Source organism: Leucopleurus acutus (genome assembly GCF_964270905.1).
Source record: "Leucopleurus acutus genome assembly, chromosome: Y".
Taxonomy (NCBI): Eukaryota; Metazoa; Chordata; class Mammalia; order Artiodactyla; family Delphinidae; genus Leucopleurus; species Leucopleurus acutus.
The window spans coordinates 2,168,318-2,192,562 of record NC_139164.1 but is presented as its reverse complement, the minus strand read 5'-3'; positions in this window follow the sequence as shown (position 1 = coordinate 2,192,562).

The window sequence follows — 24,245 nt, the reverse complement described above, 5'->3', positions numbered from 1 at the left end:
TCTTTGGAGAACGTTTGAAGGCTGATCACACGTCATTTCCTACCATCCTGAACCCAAGGGCTAATCTTACAGGGGCCTGTAGTCACTCTTGAGCTGATACAGAAAGAGAGACCCTACCTGCCCAGACATGACAATATTACTGAAAGCCTACTGAAAGCAAGATGTCTCCCTAAAGAACACTGGGATGCAGGAAGAATGAAGATACTCCTGCAGGGTCACGTCCCAGCTCAGGTGTTGATTCCACAGCAGCAGCTGAGAGAATTTCTCAGCCTGAAATCCCAGAGAGCTTGTGCTTTGAGGTCATCCAGACAAGAGGATGCCACCTGCTTCCTGAATGTGCTAAACCCTGGTAAGGCTTTGGGATGGAAAGAAAGAGAATGGAAAATACACACCGAAATTGGCTGGCCAAGATACCGAGAAAAAAAATTTGTACCTGCTTTTTTAGTTTGGGTTCCCACAGAAACACACCCTGAGACCATCACTCCGAACAAATTGTTATTTGAGAGGAGAGCCCAAGAGACACCCGTGAGTGAGTGTGTTCGTTTCCTAGGGATGCTTGTAACAGAGGACCACAAAATGGGTGGCTTCAGACAATAGAAATGTATGCTCTCACGGTCTGGAGAACAGACGTCTGAAATCAAGGTCCAAGCAGCCAAACTCCCTCCAGAGGCTCCAGGGGAGGGTCCTTCCCGCCTCTTCCAGCTTCTGGGGGCTCCATGCGTCCCTGGGCTTGTGGCCGCAACCCTCCCGTCTCTGCCTGTGTCTTCACGGGGCTTCTCCTCTGGGTCTGTGTCTCTCCTCTTCTGTCGCTTATTATAAGGACACTCATCTTTGGAGCTGAGCCACCGTTATCCACGATGACCTCATCTTAGCCAATTGTATCTGGAAAGACCCTGCTTCTGAATAAGGTTCCAGTCTGAGGTTCCACGTGGACGCGAATTTTGAAGGATGCAATTCCATCCCCAGGAAAGAGGAGAAACATGTCTCTTATAGTGGGTTGCCATCAAAAACAGCTCAAAATGCCACTCTTGGGCTCATGACAGTTTATTCAGTCATGAACATCTCATTACAAATTGTCCTCCAGGTACCACGTGCCTGGTGGAAAAGTTTATCCTCTAGTTTCCTGAAGATAAATTAGTAAATTTAATGGGTTTTCCACCTTCCCTTGCTGTCTTCCCATCCTCACCCGCAAAGTCACGGTCCCTCCCAAAAGCAGTGAATAGAGGAATGCTTTCCATCCTGGCAGAGACCTGTTCTGTGCTTCTGTACCTCCCTTCATCCAGAAAAGACTGTTAAGGCAGTGGTTCGTGAAGGGCACAGTTTAGACCCATCTCTCTCTCTCTCTCTCTCTCTCTCTCTCTCTCTCTCTCTCTCTCTCTCTCTCTCTCTGTCTCTCTGTCTCTCTAATGTCTTTTATGGGGAGACAAGCAGAGAAACACTGCCTCAAGAGCTGATGAAAAGTGAGTCCCCTTGAATTCCCACGTCTCTATCCGCAGGAAGCTGAGAACATAAAGAAACCAGTCAGAAGAAACCAAACATGCGTGTTCTTCGCCAAGCTCCAGCGTCCAGCTTGATGGAATGGTTTGCAGTTTGCCTCCTCACCCCCTTGGTTCTGCCCCCTCAAGACAACTTGCAAATAGCAAGTCAACAGAAAAACGCCGTGATGTTGAAGTTCTCGAGCAGATAGAGCTTCTGTCAGCCATCTCGGAAGCATGCGCACATTGGGACGGCAGGCTAGGGACGTCATCTGGCAGGACCATCACCTTGCTTTGTCTTAAGCTGCTTCCATGGTGCTTACAGGGCTTAAGACACATAAAGCCTGAAATGAACTTGTTTTCTTCACCACGTGTCTAGAGACGGGCTGAGACAAAAATGAGTGGGTAGGTTCCTCCTGGGTTACTCCGTCACCAATCCATCCGTTTATTAAATGAGCACCTGTCTGGTACTTCACATAAAATATCCCACTCACTCCTAACAATAACCTGTAAGGTGTGCTTTATTATTTCTATTTTGAAAATAAGGCATGAAGGCTTGAATTTTTTAAAGTGAGGTACTCGTGATCACGTGAGCTGAGACGCAGGTCCAGGCTCTGTGAGTCCAGATCATAGCATCTTTTACGGCATGAAACTGCATGCAATATCATTTTCTCCAGCCAAACTTTAATTTGTTAGTTACCTAGAGCTGATTTTTGATCACCAAATAATTTCCCATCTCCCTCTTCCAGGTGGCCTGTATCTATACCCCTCGCTTCATGAATGGCTGTATTTTCTCAGGAACAAAAAATATTACAATGATAAAGTAAAATTAATAAAATCAAAATGAAAATATTCCATGGGGGAGCAAATCAGAAATCAAAATATTACTAAAGATAAAATTAAAATAACATTTAACTAACCCCTCAGCAACATCTTTATTTCATGCGTCTTCATTAATATAAAGAAGAGTTGTTCTATAAAACATAAAGATGTATACCTAGGCACAAGACGTTATATATATAAAAAAGAATCTTTATCTATATTTGGATATCTATTTTAATGTTGAAAATTTACCCCAAAAAATAAATGCTTATAACTTTTCTTAAAAAAATTAAAAATTCAGTAAACATTCAATATTTTAGGCTACCAGTCACTTGGTTACCGCCATCAATTGATCTTGAATTACCTGCCTCACTCTGTTCGACATCTAAGTAGCCATCCTTGTGCGAGTCTTTTCAACAAGGTATTTATTCAGGAAAGTATTCAGAATAGATGCAATTAACGAAAAAAGCATCTGGCTTATTTGCTGCACTAGTGAAAAAGCAGCACATAATTTTGACAAGTTTATTAAAGACGTTCACGGTGGCCCTGCACTCTATGACCAAGGATTACGGAGACTGCCGTATTAACACTGTTTGGGATCTTCGCGGACCAGGGCTCGTACCCGTGTCCCCTGCATTGGCAGGCAGATTCTCAAACACTGTGCCACCAGGGAAGTCTGATCCTTTTCATATTTTTGACAAATAACAGGGATCGTGAAATACTTGGAGAGGGGAAAATAAACAGTCAGCCTATACCTGTGAAGGGAAAACCACTCTGTTATAGCAACATAAGGTGATGGTCAGATCTATGTATTTTGAGAGGTTTTCCCATTAACAGAAAGGAGGACCAGGTGGCAGTGCCTGGAGCATTTCCAGCTTTAAGGCACAAAGTCAGTGCAGTTAGTTGTTTAACATCTTGCTGTGCATTTTTATTAGGAATTGAAAAGACAGAGACACAGAACACTTTTGCTCTGCAGGATCTTACACAGAGTACAAAACCACTGAAACCCGTATTATCAGTAAGAGTGTGCAAGGCAGAGACAAACAGTCCATGGCTGGCGAGGAGAGAATACCTTCCTGCACCCATTTCTGTTATCACTTGGGAACCCTTCTCTTGTTAAGATAAATGGTCATCATCCATTATTAAACTAGAAGTCTCCAAGTCACAAGCAGAAGCTTAACTTGCATGATTTTTCCGGTAGAGTGGAAATTCCGTGTTCTATTGATGGTATGCCTCTGAGGACCCTTTGGGACACTTGTATTCTGTTGGTGAGAATGCACATTGGTGCAGCTGCTTCGGAGCTTGAGCTGTAAACAGTGTTGCCCTTTTCACCCGTGTAAACCAGGGACCCGGCCATCGTTTCATTGTTTCAATATCTCGCCGGTGGCATTGATGGATAGAACTCTTGTAAAACAGGAAAGGCTGGTGTTATTCAAGAGAAAGATGTTGTGCCATTAACACAAAGATAGGAAGCTTTATAGCAGGCCACAGACTCAATCAGATTTTCATTGAATTTGAGCCTGTGGACTGTGTTCTCAACTGGGATCTGAAGAGGTAGGCTAGAATGAAATATCACGCTGGGAATTCTGGAAATGCACCATTCAGAAGCATCTAAAATATAAACTCTTATGAAATTTATGTGTCTGTATACACGCCCACATATACAAAAACTATAGTAATATAAATACAAAAGTAATACAAATATAATTTAAATAAATTGTATTATATATAATGTGTAATTGTATATGTGATATGTATGTACTATCTTTGCCTATAATAATATACATGTAATAATATATGCATATTATATATATAGTGATATATGCATTTTATAGTAGTATGGTTATTCATTTATTTATTTATAGCTGCATGGGGTCTTTGTTGTGGTGCACAGGCTTCTCGTTGCAGAGCAAGGCTCTAGGCACACGGGCTTCAGGCATGTGGGCTTCAGTAGTTGTGGCGTGCGGGCTCAGTAGTTGTGGCTCATGGGCTCTAGAGTGCAGGCTCAGTGTTTTGGCGCACGGGCTTAGTTGCACCATGGCATGTGAGATCTTCCCGGACCAGGGCTCAAACCTTTGTCCCCTGCATTGGCAGGTGGATTCTCCACCACTGCACCACCAGGGAAGTCCCAGTATGGTTACATATAAATATAGCAATCGTAAATATATTTTATTTATTTAAATCTATAATAAAAATACATATATAATTTACACAAATTGTATTAATTATTATTACATGAGATTTATAATTATATATGTGATATCTACACGTACTGTGCAATATCTATATTTTTATATATACAGTGATATAGTACATGGCAGTAGTATGGTTATCTTATATATGAATAGTAAATGCATTCTTTTAGTCATACAAGTATTTATGTCATCTTACAGTAATGTAAGTATAATATATTGTAAATATATACTATAATATGTATTATATATAAGTACAGTATATAGTATAATGTAGTAACTATATGTAATATAGGACATATAAATCATACTTATATAATTACCTTGGAGTGACACGTGCACATGCATATGTTAGAATATTTAATATGTATTACCTACAAGGATGCATATTCACAAGTAGTGAAACCCTCCCACAATGCCTACGTGCCTTTCTGTCTTCACACGTTCAGCCCCGAGGTCCAATCAAGACCCCTTTCCCCATGGAGGAGGAGGCTACCCACATATCCGTGCCCTTCTGAAATGAGGGCTTGGGAAACAGCCACTCAACAATAGGGGCTTCCCTGACTTTTACGTCCTCATGAGAGTCACCCTCGGATTTTAAACACCAGAAAGCAAAGTCCGTTTGAATACAAGCGAGAAAGTGAGTGTGGGCTGCTGAAGCGCCCCGCCCAGGCGTCCTCCAGCTGCGCCTCGGGGTGTAGGTGCACCTCACCAGGCACACGGGCACGTCGCCACGCGTGCGTGCTCAGGCCCTAGAAGACCCCGAGTGTTCTCGCTTGGGAGGTCCCACGTTGCCTTTGCTCTTTCTTAATAATATCCTGTTGAATATGACGGCCACTGAAGCAAGCAACCATAAGGCGTGCTCTGGAACCTGGAAAAGCTGCCCTTGGAAAAATAGCTTGCCTTGGAATACTCGCTGTAAATCCACTTGCCAGCAGTCACTTAAAATAAATAACATGGCAGCCAACTTGGCGCTGGAAGACGGTCGTGTGGTCGTATCAATCGACTTATAGACAATGCATATCGTTTTGTAAATTGTCTTGGCCACTGAATGCCGTGACATTGTGGTCTTCTCGCTTCAGACCCTCACTCGCCGTGACATCTCACTTACCAGCCATTTTCGTAGCTGTTGTGAATTTTCGACCCCACAGAGCAGAAATGTCTGATTTGCATTCCTGTGTGGAATAGCGAGTCTGAACATTTTCAGTGAGAAACATGATTACTGTATTTTGTGCCGTGGGAGCCCACCTGTGTATGGAGTGTGAACCCAACAAAATATGCATGAGATGATGCCTTTGATTAAAGGGGAGCCGGCATGGCTGATTAAAAACAGCAGAAAGTCCACAACATCTGTCCTTTCTGACATCTTGGGGGAGAGACTCATATCCCTCCTTAGACGCTGAACAAAGTTGGGTGAATCATCTTCCATCCAATCATCCTGACAGCAGGTGCTGGCGGCTCCAACTCTCTGATACAGAGCAGGTGGGAACCAGCCCAGAACTTCAACTTGAAAGGGAATATTCATCATATCTGCAATGGAGTTCTGAAGACCACACGTTGATGAAAGAATCATAAGATAACAGGACGTGAGGATTTGGAAGAGAGTTCTGACAACATCTTTTTCAACCCCTTCATTGTGTAAATGAGAAGCTCTGGGACTTTTGACATGCAGATTACAGTACTTCCTTAACTCTGCAATCAGAATTTTAAAATAGATACTCCACCCTGCAGGGGACTCAGACACATCCTGCACACCCTTCTCCAGCAAAGAAGTTCTACCTTGGCGTTGACCGGCTGAGACTCTATCGTGATTTCAATCGAGGAAGAAGAAAGGGTGAGAAGAAGCAGAAATGAGCTCTATCCAGTCCATCAAGGACATTGGTTCTGGGGAATTGCCCACTTAAGGTGATGAAAATTTGCAAAACACTCTGTTAGACGTTTTTGGTTACATTATGAGTGCCTACCCACGTAATTCTTCAATATATAAAGAGGGACTGTGGTACCTTGTGCATAAGGTACCCACTCTCATACACATTCCTGTCATACACGTGTTAGAAAGAATTTATGGGAAGAGTTTCTTATGGAAATTACTTTCTGCCTGAACTTGCCTGGATTTACCTGATAAATCTGCGTTTATTGTCTTTTCCTTTTTTAATTAATTTTTATTGGAGTTCGGTGGCTTTACAATGTTGTGATAGTTTCTGCTGTACAGCAAAGTGAATCAGCTCTACGTATCCATACATCCCCTCTTTTATGGATTTCCTTCTCATTGAGGTCACCGCAGAGCATTAAGTAGAGTTCCCTGTGCTCTATAGTAGGTTCTCCTTAGTTATCTATTTTATACATAGTATCAGTAGTGTGTATATGTCCATCCCAATCTCCCAGTTCCTCCCCCCCCCCACCGCTTTCCCCCTTGGTATCCATACGTTTGTTCTATTGTTCTTTTCTTTTATGACTTTGAATAGAACCACACACATATCAGTTAAAGACACAGGTGCTATCTTTACGTTCACCTGGGCTACCTCAAATCTCTCTTTTTCTCGTTAATTGTCTTTGCTTGAGCCATGGTTCTGGCTTTCCCAGTAGATAAAGGAGACCCGCCATCGTGCTTTGAATGTTTCACTGTGTTTCTTTATTACTGAATGACGCAGTTCAACAGCACCCTAGCCTCCAGCTCTCCACAAAACTGAATGTGTTTTTGTCTGGAAACCACAGGATCCACCAGTGCATTGAGTAGCCCTCTCCACCTCCGAGGTCACGAACTGTCTTAAAGAAGATAAATGCCTCGGGCTTCCCTGGTGGCGCAGTGGTTGAAAATCCGCCTGCCAAGGCAGGGGACACGGGTTCGAGCCCTGGTCCGAGAAGATCCCACATGCCGCGGAGCAGCTAAGCCCGCAAGCCACAACTACTGAGCCTGCACTCTAGAGCCCGTGAGCCACAACTACTGAACCCACGCGCCACGACTACTGAAGCCTGCGCGCCTAGAGCCCGTGCTCTGCAACAAGAGAAGCCACCGCAATGAGAAGCACACACATTGCAACAAAGAGTAGCCCCCGCTCCCCACAACTAGAGAAAGCCCGCGCGCAGCAACGAAGACCCAACGCAGCCAAAAATTAATTAATTAAAACAAAAAAAAAGAAAAATGCCTCATAGGAAAACCAAGAAAATGTTTTTTTCAGTTCTAACTCTATGCAGCTGGAATAGCAAAGGAGAAATGAAGGAGATAAAAGTCTACTAGCTCCTGTGTACCAGAGGATAAAAATCAGAAGCGTTCTGAATATCCAGCTACTACAGGGTGGAAGTGCAGGTAAAGAACAATGGACTGTGTTCCTTTTCATTTAGAAGAAATAAATTCATTACCATAAAAGGTTAGGGCTTCACACCTATCAATGCTCAAAGTGTCTACGTAGCATCTTGAGCTGTTGGGAAGCATGTCACGGAATTTGTCCTTTCCATTGCCATTAATCCCTGCCAGGTCCAAAGCAGGAGCTATCGCGTAGTAAGAGTTGATGAAAGTTACAAAACTGTATTGTCAGCTCTAGTCACCATGTGCCGTGGACCTCTAGAACTTACCCATCTTGTATGACTGAAACTTTGTACCAACTGAACAAAAACTCCCCATTCCCCTCAATCCCCCTCTCCTGGCAACCACCCTTCTGGAATTTTTCACTTCTATAAACTTGGCTATTTTAGATACCTCATGGACGTGGAATCACGCAGCTTTTTGTGCCCCTAAAAAAATTGTTATGAGTGTACATTTCTTGTTAAATGTTCTTCACACACACACACCAAACCGAAACAAAAAAGGGATACAAGGAAATGTTGAGACATGATGTATATGTTTATGATCTTGATAGTGGTGAAGGTGTCAGGAGAGTTTGCATGTGTCCAAACTCCTCAAATTGAACACATTAAGTATGTGTAGTTTGGGGGTATTTTTTTTCAATTATGCTTCAATACCGATGGGGGGGTGGGGTAAGTCAGTCAAGAGAACACATGGCCCCTGTAAGGACTGAAATCTTCAACGAAGACATACATTGCAAACGCAAAAACAAAACGAGTGTGTATTCATCCACCTGCTTGCCTGGGACTGCTTACCTGGGCAGGAAGTTTTGAACAGTTGGCAAGAAGAAATATCTTTCTTTTCTTTTTCCCTGCAAGGTTTTGGGGTTTTTTTTTTTAATAAATTTATTTGTTTATTTACTTTTGGCTGCATTGGATCTTCGTTGCTGTGCGTGGGTTTTCTCTAGTTGCAGAGAGCTGGGGCTACTCTTCGTTGCGGTGCGTGGGCTTCTCCTTGCGGTGGCTTCTCTTGTTGTGGAGCACAGGCTCTAGGGGCATGGGCTCAGTAGTTGTGGCTCTAGGGCCCTAGAGCGCAGACTCAGTAGTTGTGGCGCACGGGCTTAGTTGCTCTGCTGCATGTGGGATCTTCCTGGACCAGGGCTCGAACCCGTGTCCCCTACCTTGGCAGGCGGATTCTTAACCACTGCACCACCGGGGAAGTCCCGAGAAGAAATATCTTAACAGATATATCAAGTGGCTGACGGCAGCCCTACAGCTTTCCCCAGAGCATGGGGGATGTGATCGGTTCATTATAGTGAATATAGGTGCTCACACTCTAGAAGCTGATCTGCAAACAAGTACTGGCACCATGTGCAGAAGATTTGAATAGGCAAAGGTACTGCTAGGAAGATGGTGTGCAGCTGAGTTTTGCCTTTGACCACACGTACTTTTCCTGTCTAATAGCTCTATCAGGCCCATGATACCCTTTCTTTCTCTCTGCGCACGTTTTGCCCCAGCAAGGATGCAAGTCTGGCTTTACCCTGGCAGCTAATGAATGATCCGGAAGCTATGGACGGCACCTGCGAGATTGATTCGGTTGCCGACTCGGGCAGCTCAGCCCTGGAGCGCTTTTGCCTTTGACGTTTATAAGCAGGTTGTGCCTTGAGTGAATCCGACCCACTGCACCATCCCCACAGCCAGCAGCGCAGGAGCTGTTCTGCAAATCACCTAGGATAATCGGAGCTCTTTGTTGCTAAATGTCCTGGTTGCTCTTCCTTTTTATCTTTTTGTTCAAGTGCGAAAGAAGTGGTGGGCGGGGCTCCTTGGCCGTGTATCTTCCGTGGGACCACAGCTCCCTCTACTGTCCTGTTATTTTTCCACTTAAGGAAAGAGAACGAATGGTAACACCTTGGGAAAGGTGTGCTGGCTTCTTGGCACCTTGAAAACGCGCACGTATCCCATCAGTCTGACCGCGCTGCAGGAAGGGTAGGTGCGTTTAAAGTTCAAACGCTCTGTAGGATTTTCCTCTATATCAAAGTTTTTCATGCCCCAGACCAAGAGATTTTAAAACTGCATTTTCTTATTCTATTGTCTCAATTACGAAGTTTCTGATTCTCCAAGAACATCCTACCTCAAATCACAACTTTCCTTCTTCTTGAATATCCTCCATGTCATCATTTTATTAAAATCTATGAAAATAATATCATAGTCTAAGACGGTTGTATTTAACCTTTTCTGAATTATTTGAGAACTTGGTTTGGATGGCTCTTCTTGTTCTGTCATTTATTCTACCTCCAGAGAACTTTATTATTTCTACGTGCCCTTAGTTTCTGCAGACTTTCTAGGTAAACCATCCCAGGACATCAGTATGCATCTGTGACTCTTACACAATTTCATCAAGCTACGCTTTAGTGGCCATGAAAAACCAGAGAAACACAAGCAATGTTTCTACTTACAGAGTAGTTAGAGAGGAAAAACAAAGATACATGAATCAATTCATTGCAAAAACTTAAATTTTTTTAAAATTGGAGACCACTGTGAGTTGGGAGCATGACAAATAGGATTTTTTGGGGGGGGGAATCTTTCTGAAACAGGTAGGTAGGGTTAGATTCCTGGGAACCTTGTGAGGAAGTGAATGTGTTTTTGCATTCGGAAGCGATGTGCCTCTTTGGGGGGCAGAAGGTGGTCTCTGGTAGACAGGTTTTTAAAGATGATCCCCGTGATTTTTGACACCTGGTATGGATACCCTGTGGATATATAATGAAGTAGTCAGTCTCTTAATTGGGTTACATGATATGCCAAAGGGTAAGGGATTTTGAAAATTTAATTAAGGTCCCTAATCTGGTCACTGGGAGCTAAGGAAAGGGAGATGATCCTTGGTGGGCCTGACCTAATCAGGTGAGCGTTATGAAGTGGGTCCAGACCTTCCTGAGATGAATATATATATAATATATTGGAATATACGTATAATGGACTGTCTGCCGTAAAAAGAAGAAAATCATGCCATTTGCAACAATGTGGATGGACTTGAGGGGATTATGCTAATAAGTAAGATAAGTCAGACAGAGAAAGACAAATACTATGTGATATCACTTATATGCGGAATCTAAAACCAACCACCAAACTCATAGATACGGAGAACAGGTTGGTGGTTGCCAGAAAGGGGTGGGTGGAAATGGGTCAAAAAGAAAAAAGAAAGAGGAAGGGAGGGAGGGAGGGAGGGAGGGAGGGAGAGAGGGAAGGAAGGAAGGAAAGAAGGAAGGAAGAGGGAGGGAGGGTGGGCGGAAACTAACACAGTATAGACACCAGAGAAAAAAATGGATGAATGGGGGACCTCATCTTGGGTCTGGGGTCACCTTCTGTGAGTGGAGATGGTAACTGAGCGTTTTGGTTTTGAGGGCTTTCCTGGCTTCCATAACAAACAAAATGCTTCTCATAAATGCCTCTCACTCAGAGGTAAGCCTCCCTCTTCGAATACATCTGGTTTCCTGTTTTACATGTTGGTAACTCTCAAGATCTAGCCGTGTGTTAGCACGATGATCGCACGGGAACTGAGAATTTTTTAATTTTGTTTTGCTGCGGCAGATCTTTCACTTTCACACGTTGCTGGGTTTACTGAATGCTGTGTGTTCTCTACTAGCTCTGAGCTAACTCGCTTCTTGAGGTTTGTATTTGCTAACCTCGGTTTGACTTGGAAAATGAAGCCATCTTCTCCCAGGACACTTGCATTCCCTAACATTGGGTTATTTTATTGACCTCCCCACCAAAAATCGGTTGAGGTAAGCTACCTACAGTGTGTGTTGCTTTCCACACCACCGAGCAATGCTCCAGTCCACAGCAGACAATGACCAGGTTCAATTAATTAGCTGGAACTGTTCAAAGAACTCAGGAATCCAGGTATATCTGGAAAACATGAAAACACTAATTCAAAAAGATACATGCACCCCAGTGTTCGTAGCAGCACTGTTTACAATAGCCAAGACATGGAAGCAACCCAAATGTCCATCAACAGAGGAATGGGTAAAGAAGATGTGGTATGTGTATGTGTGTGTGTGCGCACACACACACACACGCACACATACCACATCTTCTCTCTATATATAATACACACACACACACATACATCATGGAATATTACTCAGCCATTAAAAACACTGAAATAATGCCATTTGCAGCAACATGGATGGACCTAGAGAATATTATGCTAGGTGAGGTAATTCACAGAAAGACAGATACTGTATGATATCACTTATATGTGGAATCTAGAATATAATACCAATGAATCTGTATACAAAACAGAAACAAACAAACAGACATAGAGAACAGACTTATGTTTGCCAAAGGGGAAAAGGGGGACGGATAAATTGGGAGTACAGGATTAACAGACACACGCTACTATACCTAAAAGAGATAAGCACAACGACGTACTGTAGAGCACAGGGAACAATGTTCAATATCTTGTAATAACTTATAATGGAATATAATATGCAAAACAACCCACAGGTGCCCCCAACCTGGATCATTATGCCGTATACCTGAAGCTAACACAATACTGAAAGTCAACTCTACTTCAATAAAAGAAAGAACTCAAGAAACCAGTTTACCTACCAGTTCTAGAAGAGCTCAAGAAACCAGTTACCAGTATATCAAAAAGGATATTAAAGGGTAAAAATGGACAGTCAAATGAAGTGATACACGTATGGCAGCAAAGTCTTAAAGGGTCCCCAAAACAGGGGCGTCTGTCCCAGTGGAGTTTGGGGTGTGCCGTCTCCCCACCTGGATGCCGTTTGGTTGACCAGCCTGGAAGCTCTCCAAACCCTACCCTTTCTGAGACTGTATGGGGCTTCATTATGTAGGCGTGATTGGTGAAATCCATGGACCTTGGAGATTGAACTCAACGTCCAGCTCCTCTTGCCTCCCCGGAGGTCATGGTTGGGACTGGAAATTCCATGCTTCTGATCACACAGTTGGTTCCCCTGGCCACCAGCCCCCATCCTGTAATGACCTAGGGACATTGCACAGCCCCCTCATGAACATAAACAAGACACGCCTTTACGACTCTCTCCTTTAGGAAATTCCAAAGGTGTCAGGAGTCTGTGCCAGGAACTGGGATGATTAACAGCTCCCTGTTTCTTCTCCCACATCCCAGTATCCCACTACCTGACCTTTGAGATTTGAGAATATTTATGGGTGGGTGCTATTTTAAAAATCACTGGATTGCCCACAGTTGTCAGACTCTAGATGTCCAAGGTGGTTGTTGGATCCCAATAATACGAGTGCTGAGGTTGGTCACCTACGATGTTGTATGGCAAGTGTAAACGAAGTTTTCACTTCATATATTAATCTGAGGACACCCTACTCACCTGAATCTGCCCATCCTGCTGCCCCTCCCATCCCCCCCTTGTCGGTCATGTCTTCTTCGGAACCTTCCATTTGTTTCTGTCATCGTTGCTTGTATTCAGCATTCCATTTGCTCTCTACCAATGCGACGTCTGCATTTTGTTTTTTGGTGTTTTTAATTTTTATTGGAGTACAGTTGATTTACAGTGTTGTGTTAGTTTCTGCTGTACAGCAAAGTGAATCAGTTATACGTATATCCGCTCTTATTTTAGATTCTTTTCCCATATAGGTCATTACAGTGTATTGAGTAGAGTTCCCTGTGCTCTACAGTAGGTCCTTATTAGTTATCTGTTTTATATATAGTAGTGAGTATATGTCAATCCCAGTTCTCCCAATTCACCCCTCACCCCCCCATCCCCTGGTAACCATAAGTTTGTTTCTACATCTGTGAGCCTACTTCTGTTTCGTAAATAAGTTCATTTGTATCATTTTTTTAGATCCCACATGTAAGCGATATCATACGATATTTGTCTTTCTCTGTCTGACTTACTTCACTCAGTATGACAATCTCTAGGTTCCATCCATGTTGCTGCAAATGGCATTATTTTGTTCTTTTTTATTGCTGAGTAATATTCCACTGTATATATGTACCACATCTTGTTTATCCACTCATCTGTCAATGGACAATTAGGTTGCTTCCAAAGTCCTGGCTGTTGTAAATAGTGCCGCAGTGAACATTGGGGTGCATGTGTCTTTACAAATTATGGTTTTCTCAGTGTATATGCCCGGGCGTGGGATTGCTGGGCCATATGGTAGCTGTATTTTTAGTTTTTTAAGGAACCTCCATACTGTTCTCCACAGTGGCTGCACCAATCTACATTCCCACCAACAGTGCAGGAGGGCTCCCTTTTCTCCACACCCTCTCCAGCATTTCTGGTCTGTAGATTTTTTTGATGAGGGCCATTCTGACTGCTGTGAGGCACCATCTGTTAACAAGCCTGATTGCTCATCACTGTGTCTGAGTATTTGTGTCCCACCCAAATTTATGTGTTGAAGCCCTAACATGAGGGTGGAGCCTGCATGATGGGATGAGTGTCCTTATAAAAGAGACCCCAGGGAGCTCCCTCGCCCCTTCCGCCAGGTGAGGACACAGAGAGATGTCCGTCTTTTCTAATGTTGATTGAATGACCGAGAAATAGAGGGTGGTTATTGGCACAATTACACATCAGACGAGCGAGTGGACAGATTTGATGTGTGAACACACTTGGAACAATGTTAAGCAAAATTAAAATGTAAGGTTGTAGCATCTTTGTTAACTAATGACATTTGATTCCCCGTGTTAGACCACATGAAATGCTGCCATGCTGGGGGAAAGACACACAGTGACTCACCTGTCCTTTAAACTGTTAAGAGATTAAACGATGGGACACCTCCATCGTTCTGACAATAGAGGTCAGTCTTGTAATCCTTCCAGAGGAAAACTGAATTCTTTGATCTGGTAAAGTACCCAAGTGATTATTCTGCATTCGACACTGAAAAGTCCACTATCCCCTAAATGTATTCCCAGGATGTGTTTTGAGGCACTTATTAGTCTTTGAACTGGAAATTACCTGTGGGTTGGTAATTGAAGTATCTAGCAGGCTGCTTGCTAATTGACATGCTGAAGGTAGTATTATTATTTACTTTGAGTAATGAACTCTATCAATTGCACAGAGCTGAGGTCATGAAATAAGCACTTTGATTCAACGTTACACTCAAGCTTTACCCACACTTTCATTATTTTTCATCTGTCAGCGTAAGGTTTTCTTTCCCTACCTCTTCTCTGTAGTTTTACCTCCTTGTTCATTCTTAATATTGTTGACTGGGGCTAGCTCTCTTAGATCTCTCGTTTACTTTTCCCCAAGGTTTTCTCTTTTCTGAGTAGTTGCAGAAATGTAGCTGTTGGTTTTATTATCCACTCTGTGTTTTCTTTCCTTTTTTTTATTTTCGTCTTTGTTGCTTTCTGTTTTATTCATTTATGTTTTTTATTAATTTGTCTTGTGATTTCCTTGGGTTGATTCTGTTACTTTTAAAAGATTTCTTGACTTGAATATTTATTAATTCGTGAACTTTCAGCATTTCTTATTTTCCGGAATATACGTGGACGGTTCTATCTGTATTCCCCCCCCGATATAGCAGTACCACTTTGGGTACATGGAAATTTCATGTGATGCTATATGCTAAACATTTTGTAATCTATAGTTTTAAATCTTTGACTAGGGAATTATTTAGAATTCTGTTTTTACTTTCCAAATATGCAGATGGGGGAGACTACCTTCTTATAAATGATTTTATTCATTTTAGTTAGGGAATACGATCTAAATGGTGACATTTATTATTTGTAAAAAAAATTCCTTTCTGATCTAATATGTAGGCACTTCATGAAAATGTACCATATATGATTAGGTATTGTATGTTTGTTATGCCTTCAGAAGATGTAAACAACTCAATGATAAAAGACAACCCAGTAAACAATTGACAAAAATATTTAAACAAACACCACACACAAAATATTTATAAATGGGGCCAATAGGCATATAAACAGATACTCAACATCGTTCGTCATCAGAGTGAGGCAAAGTAAAATGACAGAGAGATGTACAAACTATTAGGTATGAAATAAGCTACAAGGACATACTGTACCGGGAATAGAGGCAATGTTTTATAATAACTATACGTGGAGTATCCACGTGGAGTATCACTATATTGTACCCCTGTGACTTACCTAATGTTGCATGGCAATTATACTTCAATTAAAGATGAAATAAATCCAATTAAAAACAGTGAGATACTACCACCCAACCACTAGAAGGAACAAAATTTTAAAAGCCCGACAATACCAAGCAATGGATGTGGACCACCTGGGATCCTCACACCTTCCTGGGTGGGATAAAAAACAACTACTTTTGAAAAAGAAACGTCTGGCATATGAATCAGAAATTTTACTCCTAAGTATATAAGCCAAGGGGAAGAATGACAGGGGGGGAAGGGGGATTAGAAAAAAGATTTCTGTACCAATATTATTGCAGTTTCAGACTAATAGGCCAAACAGGTAAATGGTTATACAAGCTGTGGTCACCACGAGCATTACGACGATGTTTCAGAGATGTGCACACTCTCGTGACACTTGTGCATTTGACATGTCCACCTGCCTGCGGTTTGTACCTCCCAGAATTGCCCCCAGCAGGCGATGAGGCAATTTTCACTCACCCATTGGATGACCTCACCTGGAGGTAATAGGCTTTTTATGCGCATGCTCTAAGCACACCTGGGAGACCTCTAATGTGATGATAAATACTCCATAGCTGGGTTCCATGAACCAGGTAGAGCTTTGCATTACAAATCATGGCCAGTTCACGCATTTCCACCTACCCGCTCAGTGTCAGATGAGGGTTTAAAACACTAAGGTGTGTCCGCAACTGTGTTTCTGGGTGAAGTAGGAAAATGCTGGTGTTTGGTACCATCTAGCGGGTGCGGTTTGCTATGACTCCACCTAACGCGGTATTTCTTGACCGTTGACAGAGGGAAGTCAGGGAGCCCTTTTAACACCAATGAAGTGTGGAATCGGCTTTTTCAGAAATGATTGTGAACCGGCGCTCAAAATGTTGACACTTCATTTTTTCTAGTTCAAATAATACCTGGCTTAATAGTGCCAACTGAAAAAAATGCACGAGCTAAAAGTTGAGAATTCTGCTTTATTCGGTGGGCTTTCTGAGGACTCAAGCCCAAGCCCTCTCAGATAGCTCTGAGGGACGGCTCCAAAGAGACAAGGGAGAATCCAGATTTATAGGAAGTTTTGCAAATAAAACTAATCAAAAGGTTACTGTTAATGAAAGAAAACCAGACATCTCAACGGAATGAATTTTGCGCTTTTCTGTGTATGGGAAGATGCAAGAGTCTGGGGTCATTGAAATCATTCCTTTGGTATGCACCTCAGCTACCTGGGGCCAGTTTCCTGTTTTTCTCCATCCGGAGTCCCCTCAGGGGGCACCGCTGGGGGCAGCTGCAGTGGCTGCAACATCCTTTGTTTACTGAGTTGAGAACCAATGGTTGGAAGGAAGAGACACAGCCCTCTTTTTTTTTCCCCCTGTTCAAGATTAATTCTAGAATTTATTCCTGTTTAATTCCTCGCTAAGAAACTTTTTTTCCCCAGCTTTATTGGTGTACGATTGACACATAAAATTGTATATATTTCAGGTTCACAGTGTGACGCTTTGATATATGCATACATCATGAAATGATCAACCAGGATCAAGTTAGTTAACACATCCATTACCTCACAGAGTTAGCTTTTCTGTGTGTCTGTAGTGAGAACACTTGAGATCTACTGTCTTTGTCAATTTCAAGTATAGAACATAGAACACAGGATTGTTACCTGTGGTCACCATGCTGGATATTACATCTGCAGGACTTACTGCAAGGTTATTAACTAGCATCTCCACGGTGGACATTAGATCCCTGGGATTTACTCATAACTGAACATTTGTGCCTTTGACCAGCCTCTCTCCATTTTTCCCCAGAACCCAGCCCCTGGCCACCAGCATTCTACTCTCTGCTTCCATGAGTTCGACTATTTCCAAAATTGACATCATTCAATACTTGTCCTTCTGTGTCTGGCTTATTTCACTGAGATGAATATCTTCCAGGTTCCTCTATGGTGTCACAAATGGCATCATTTCCTTTCTTTTTAAGATTAGATAGAATTCCATTCTGTGTACACACCTCCTCGTCTTTATCCAATGATCCATCCGCATGCCTCCTTTGAGGGTGATGGGGGAGTTGATGGTGATGCCCTGGGTAGGAAGAGAGTAAAAGCAGAGAAGGAAAGAAATACTTACCTATCTTTTTTCTTTTTTTTTTTTGAAATATAGTTGATTTACAATGTTGTGTTAGTTTCAACTGTACAACAAAGTGATTCAGGTGCGTGTGTGTGTGTGTGTGTGTGTGCGCGCGCGCGTGTGTGCATGTGTGCGTGTGCGTGTGTGCGCGTGCATGTGTGTGCGCGTGTGTGCATGTGTGTGCGTGTGCGCGCGTGTGTGTGTGCGCGCGCGTGTGTGTGTGCGTGTGTGTGTGTGTGTGTACTCTTTCAAAGACTATGAAAAAGAAGTAACTCTCATGTTTTGCCTCATGGTGGTTGCTGGGGGGCCAATGGAGGAGATTATTCAGGATGGAACAGACGTTAGTGAGAGATGCCTTTGCCCAAATGCATTCTTCTAATAGCACACACATATACACACACACACACTCACACTCACATGCATGCATGCACACTTGGGCACTCATACAGGTACACATGCTCACCCTTGCACATTTACACACACCCACATTCATGATCATAGTCACACATATGCTCATGTTCACAGGCTCTCACACTAGTACACACACACACACACACACACTGCCCCTACTTCTGATTGAGCTCCTGAGCCTCTCATATCTCCCCACCACTCACTGCACCCGAAATTTGGCCTCTGTACCCCAACAATGAATTGAGTCTCAGAGACAGAATTTGGGGTGAAGCAGAAGAGAATAGCTTTCTTGCTTTGCCAGGCAAAGGGGGCCACATACCCTCAAAACTTTGTGTCCTGACCTGGAGCGGGTAGTGAGGACTTTTCTAGTCATGGTTCGAAGGGGGCGTGGTCAGCTCGTGGACCTTCTTCTGACTGGCTGGGAGGGAGGTAAGTGGCAGTCAGCATGATCAACCTTCTGGTTCCAAGCGGTCTGGGGTCTACGTGCTTTCAGGAAGCATACAGTTAACTTCTCCCACCTGCTGGGGTTTCAGTATCTGCAGAAGATCTCAAAGATATTGTTACATGTATCCCTTGAGGGGGAACCAGGACCTGCCCCAAGGCTGCACTGTTGTTTCTTCACTGCTCCTTCCTTGTCTCTGCATCCCCTCCCTTCCCGGATTAGCAACTGTTTGAACCTGCCCTTTGGAACTCAGGGAAGGTCATGGGGGTTGAAGGAAGCCTATTTCCTGTAATCAAGTGACAGAGGATGCGACTTCCCTGGTGGCACAGTGGTTAAGGATCCTCCTGCCAATGCAGGGTCACGGGTTTGAGCCCTGGTCCGGGAAGATCGCACATGCTGCAGAGCAGCTAAGCCCATGTGCCACAACTACTGAGCCTGTGCTCTAGAGCCTGCGAGCCACAACTACTGAGCCCACGCACCACAACTACTGAGCCTGCGCCCTAGAGCCTGTGAGCCACAACTCCTGAACCCGTGTGCCACAACTACTGAGCCTGCGCTCTAGAGCCCGCGAGCCACAACTACTGAGCCTGTGCGCCACAACTACTGAGCCTGTGCTCTAGAGCCTGTGCGCCGCAACAAGAGAAGCCACCGCAATGAGAAGCCCGTGCACCGCAACGAAGAGTAGCCCCTGCTCACTACAACTAGAGAAAGCCCACACGCAGCAACGAAGACCCGACGCAACCAGAAAGGAAGGGAGGGAGGGACGAAAGAAAAGAAAAGAGGGGCACAAAAAGCCTTTTGTGCCAGGAGCCCCACTGGGTCCTGCTCAGTTTCATCACCCCATTTGACCTGTTAAGGATTGTTGAGTGGCCCTCCGTCCACAGGTGGCCTCACCGTCCCCGCCGTAAACACGGGGGATGCTCTTACCATATGCATCCCGGGGCTCAGAGGCTGCTCAGCCTTTGTTCACAGACTTCATTCGGGTTGTTATTAAGTACCTTCCCTGTCAGTGCCTTGTGTTCACCGCTCTGGGGAGGAAAAGCTATATGCAAACACAGCTGTATGTAAAACCAGTGGGTCGTCATTTGGTTCTCTCTCCTGTGAGCCTTCGATGACTTGCTGTAGAGCAAAAGGAAAAGGCGCACGACACGTAGATGGTAGATGTCTGGGGAGAAGTGGGAAGCAGGCAGGCAGGTCAGAGTCTGGGATGGGGCCGACTGGGATGCCAGGGGGAGGGATTTGGGTGGGTGTCTTGGCCGCACCTGGCATCGCTTTGCCGGGAGAGTTGAGGTGTCTGCCGTCTCTCAAGCCAGCACACTCAAATACCAGCTGGGAACCCAAAGGGAAGGGTTGGGGAGGGTGGATAGAGTGTGGGATAGTGAGTGACCTTCTCAGGCCCCCTCGCTCTCCCTCCCATGCAGCAGCCTCTGAACAGAGAGCATTCACTTCTCTGCAGGGACCCTCCGCGCTGTCCCACCCTCCGCCCTGCCCCACCGCCTACGGAAGCCTCACAGTTACGGGGAAGCCTTTCTGGGCAGCCCAAGGTCCCCGAGATGCCAGGCCACCCCACCTCCTTCTAGGTGGGGAGGGACAGCAGGGCAGCTACCTCCCAACTGGAGCATCGCAAGACGCCTGCCCCTCCATGGTTCCAGACCCAGGCAAGCAAACTTGTCCTGTGTCTCACCGACCTCATGCCTGCGTGAGGGAGAGAGCAGAGATGCTATTTCAAGAAGGACGCCTCACGAGTTGCATTCCATCAAGTAGAAATGGGGAGGCTCGACCATAAAAAATAAAACTAAGACCGCAGAAATTGCGATTCCATGCAACCCTTCAAAATGCCGGAAAGCGCTGTGCCTATTGCTAACGGATTCAAACACTCAGCGCCGATTCTCGTCTCCGTGTACCAGTCCCCTGTTCCGTTGTCTAGGCACGTGCACAGAATCAGTATTCTGCTCGCACCTAATTCTCTTTTGCTGGAAGGGAGATTCAGGAAAAAACGTTTTTATTTTTGCCCTTCTTTGCTTTGTCATTAACATTATTTCCTTTGCCTCAGGGTTAGAGAATACAAAACCCATGTTCTGTTTTTTTATTAACTCCATATTTTCAGGTAGGTGCGTTTTATTGCTACATTCTATCTATCTACCTATCCGTCTAAGTATCTATCAATATCTAACTATATAACTATTCACCTACGTATGTATATATCTATTTACCTATCAATGTCTATCACTATTATCTATCAAGAGTTATCAATCTATCCACCTACCTATCAGTATCATCTACCTGTCTATCCACCTACCTATCAATATCTGTCTATCATCTATCAGTATTTATCTACCATCTGTCAATGTTTATCCACCTATATATCTATCATTCATCTATCATCTGTGTCTATTAATCTATTATCTATCATCTCTTAATATCTATCCATCCCTCTATGCATGTATATATGTATCTATACAACTCTGTATGTATGTATCATATATGTCATTTTCTTCATCTGCAACTATAACATTAATTAAATTCCACCTTAATGAAAGTTACCTTCTACGAGCTTGGTGTAGCAGCGAGGCATGACACCTGACGCCAGGCCCAAGGCACACCTGGAGGTGCTGAGAATCACTTCCTTTGTTAGACCTTATCTTCCTCCTAGGTCGGATTCGGGGATCAACTGAGAAAATCTTAAAGGTGCCTTGTCCTCTTAAAATGCATTGGCTCTACGGCTCCAGGAAGCTCGAGCACTGCACGCTGCCACACAGGACTCTCAGGACGGCAGCGTGATGCTGACTCCTCAGAAGACCCCAGACGCCAAATTGCTCTCCCAAGGGGCATATTTTGCCAAGAGAGTGGTAGCCAGCCCTGGGAACGTGGTCCCCATAAACAACTGTTCCTGCAGCAGATTCCAAATAAGTTTGCGTTCACAGGTTCCGGAAGTTAGGATTTGGACATACCTTTTTTTGTGTGGGGGAGGGGCTCTCCAATGTAGTACGTCTTAGTAATGAATTCGCGCGGCCAGTTGCATTAGAAGTCTTGTAGTAAACAGTATCCACTTAAAAACAGTCGCTCTCCCTTTCTTGAAAATATCACACACGTTCCTCCTTCTGTATCTCTTCCCCTTACTCTCTCTCTTCTCAAGATGACATCATCATCGACTTTTGTGTACCTGTGTGTGTGCCTGGTCCTTCCCCTACTGGATAATGGGACTGCACACTTCTTAAAAATACATCCATATTTTATGTGCCAGTGAATCCGTGCGATGCCTTGCACGTAACAAGCATGTAACGTTTGGCCACTTGACATGAATTTATCTGAAGCCTTTAATTCTTTAAAAGAAATACAGCCATTTCTCCAAATCATTTCAGAGGTGTTCTCTAGTTACGCATGCCCTTTATGTGAAACCAGACAGACTTTTTTTTTTTTCATTTCATACATCATTTGCTGAAATGCCCTTTAAAATGGAATGAAACCTGGAGCTTTAGGAAACAAAACCCTGTCCAAGATAAATTATCTTCTCCCTTTGAATTGGGACCCAAAGGTCTCAGCTTTTTCACGACATAGGAGACTCTCATAAAATAACTCTAGCCGGGAAGACGGCTGAACTCCAGCTTAATGGGAACCTTCATTACTCAGACAAGAGCACCCAGACCCCGACCGTGTAGTCTGGGTCCCGCAGTCAAGATCCCTCTCAGGGAACTCAAGGAAGGACTGTTCTGATGGGGGATGCACAGCAGAGTTGTGTGACACATCATCACCTGATCTTGCGTCACTTGATCAAAAGCAAAGCGTCCTGTGGAGACAAAACATGCTTTATTAGTTAGGGTGATGCTAAGCTTTAAATGATGAATTCCCAAAGCTCAGTGTTATGAACAGATAGCCCGTGTTATGTCCAAAATGATTGTTTCTGGGTGGCTGGTGATGTTCCAGGAGCTGGTGCAGAGACCCTGCCTCCTTCCACTTTGTGCCCAATACGTTTGCAACACTTGTGTGCAGGTTCACCAGGACATGGTCGTTCTTTAATCAGAGTAGGGAAGATGGCAAAGTGGATCTGTTTGCTTGGACTGCCAAATACCGCAGGCAGGGAAGCTCAGACAGTGGGTACTTATTGCCTCACAGGTTCTGGAGGCTGGAATCTGAGATCCAGGTGTGGGCAGGGCTGGTTCCTCCTGAGGCCTCTCTCCTTGGTGTGCATAGACGGCCGTCTTCTCCCTGTGTCCTCCCATGGTCGTCCCTCTGTGTGTGTCTGTGTCCTGATCTCTTCTTATAAGGACCCCAGTGCTATGGAATCAGGACCCACCCTAGCGGCCTCATTAGAGATTCTCTCTCCAAATACAATCGCATTCTTAAACACTGGGGGTGAGGGCTTCACATATGGATTTTGGGAGGACACGATTCAGTCCAGAAGAGAAGTCATGCCCACTTCTGGACTCTTGGGCCAGAAATAAATGCATGACGTCTATATACACTTCGTCGGCCAGACTGCATCCCATGGTCCCATCTCAATCCCCGGGTTGGGGGTAGGAAGCTGTCGGACAGAGATATGGCTGCAAAGGCCACTTCTCCACAGTGACTCAACCAGTAGACAGGGAGCTTGGGTATTTGGTGGACAGGGAACCACTTGAGCCTCTCCCACACTTCAGAAGACACTTTTTTGGCTCCAGACCCACAAAATCCATCCTGTACCTGGGTCTCCATCACTAGAGAGACCCTGCCCTCACCCGTATCATTCACTTTTCTTCTCTGTTGCTCACATCTTCTTGTGCACACTGTCCCTGGGAAGACGCTATGCTTCAATGATGTATTCCTGTATTACACTCATACCTTTAAATTGCCTTCAAACCAGGATGCTGCTCCAATCTGTTTATTTTATTGACTTTAATTAGATGGGTGGAGGGGGGAAATCCCTCAGTTATTGGCATGATTGGGACACACATGCAATTAGATGCCACGATGCCACCTCCAGGGAGGTCGAAGGGCAGGCTTGGGGCCCCCAAAGTGAGCCTTGAGAAGGAACACTAACTGAACGAGAACCGTCTTCAGGATGGGATTCAAAAGCGCATATTCTCCACTCAGCAAATATGTATTTAACATATGCGTTACCGAACTCCGGTTTGGCTTCTCACCTCTCAAAAGCCAATAATCAAGAGGCAGGTGTTGGTTGGAACAGGAAAGGTCGCTTTATTCAGGAGGCTGGCAGCCTGGGGAGAAGGAAGACATATCCAAGAACCAACTCCAAAGATTCTGCTCGGTCATGAAAGTTTTGAAAGGGAGAAAGGGGAAACAATCTCAGTTAATCGTCAAGGTAGGGGGGCTGATTAGTTGCCATTTCCCATTTGTTGTTGACTCCTTGTGACCTTTCTTTTTTTGTTCTTTTTTTTTGCGGTACGCGGGCCTCTCACTGCTGTGG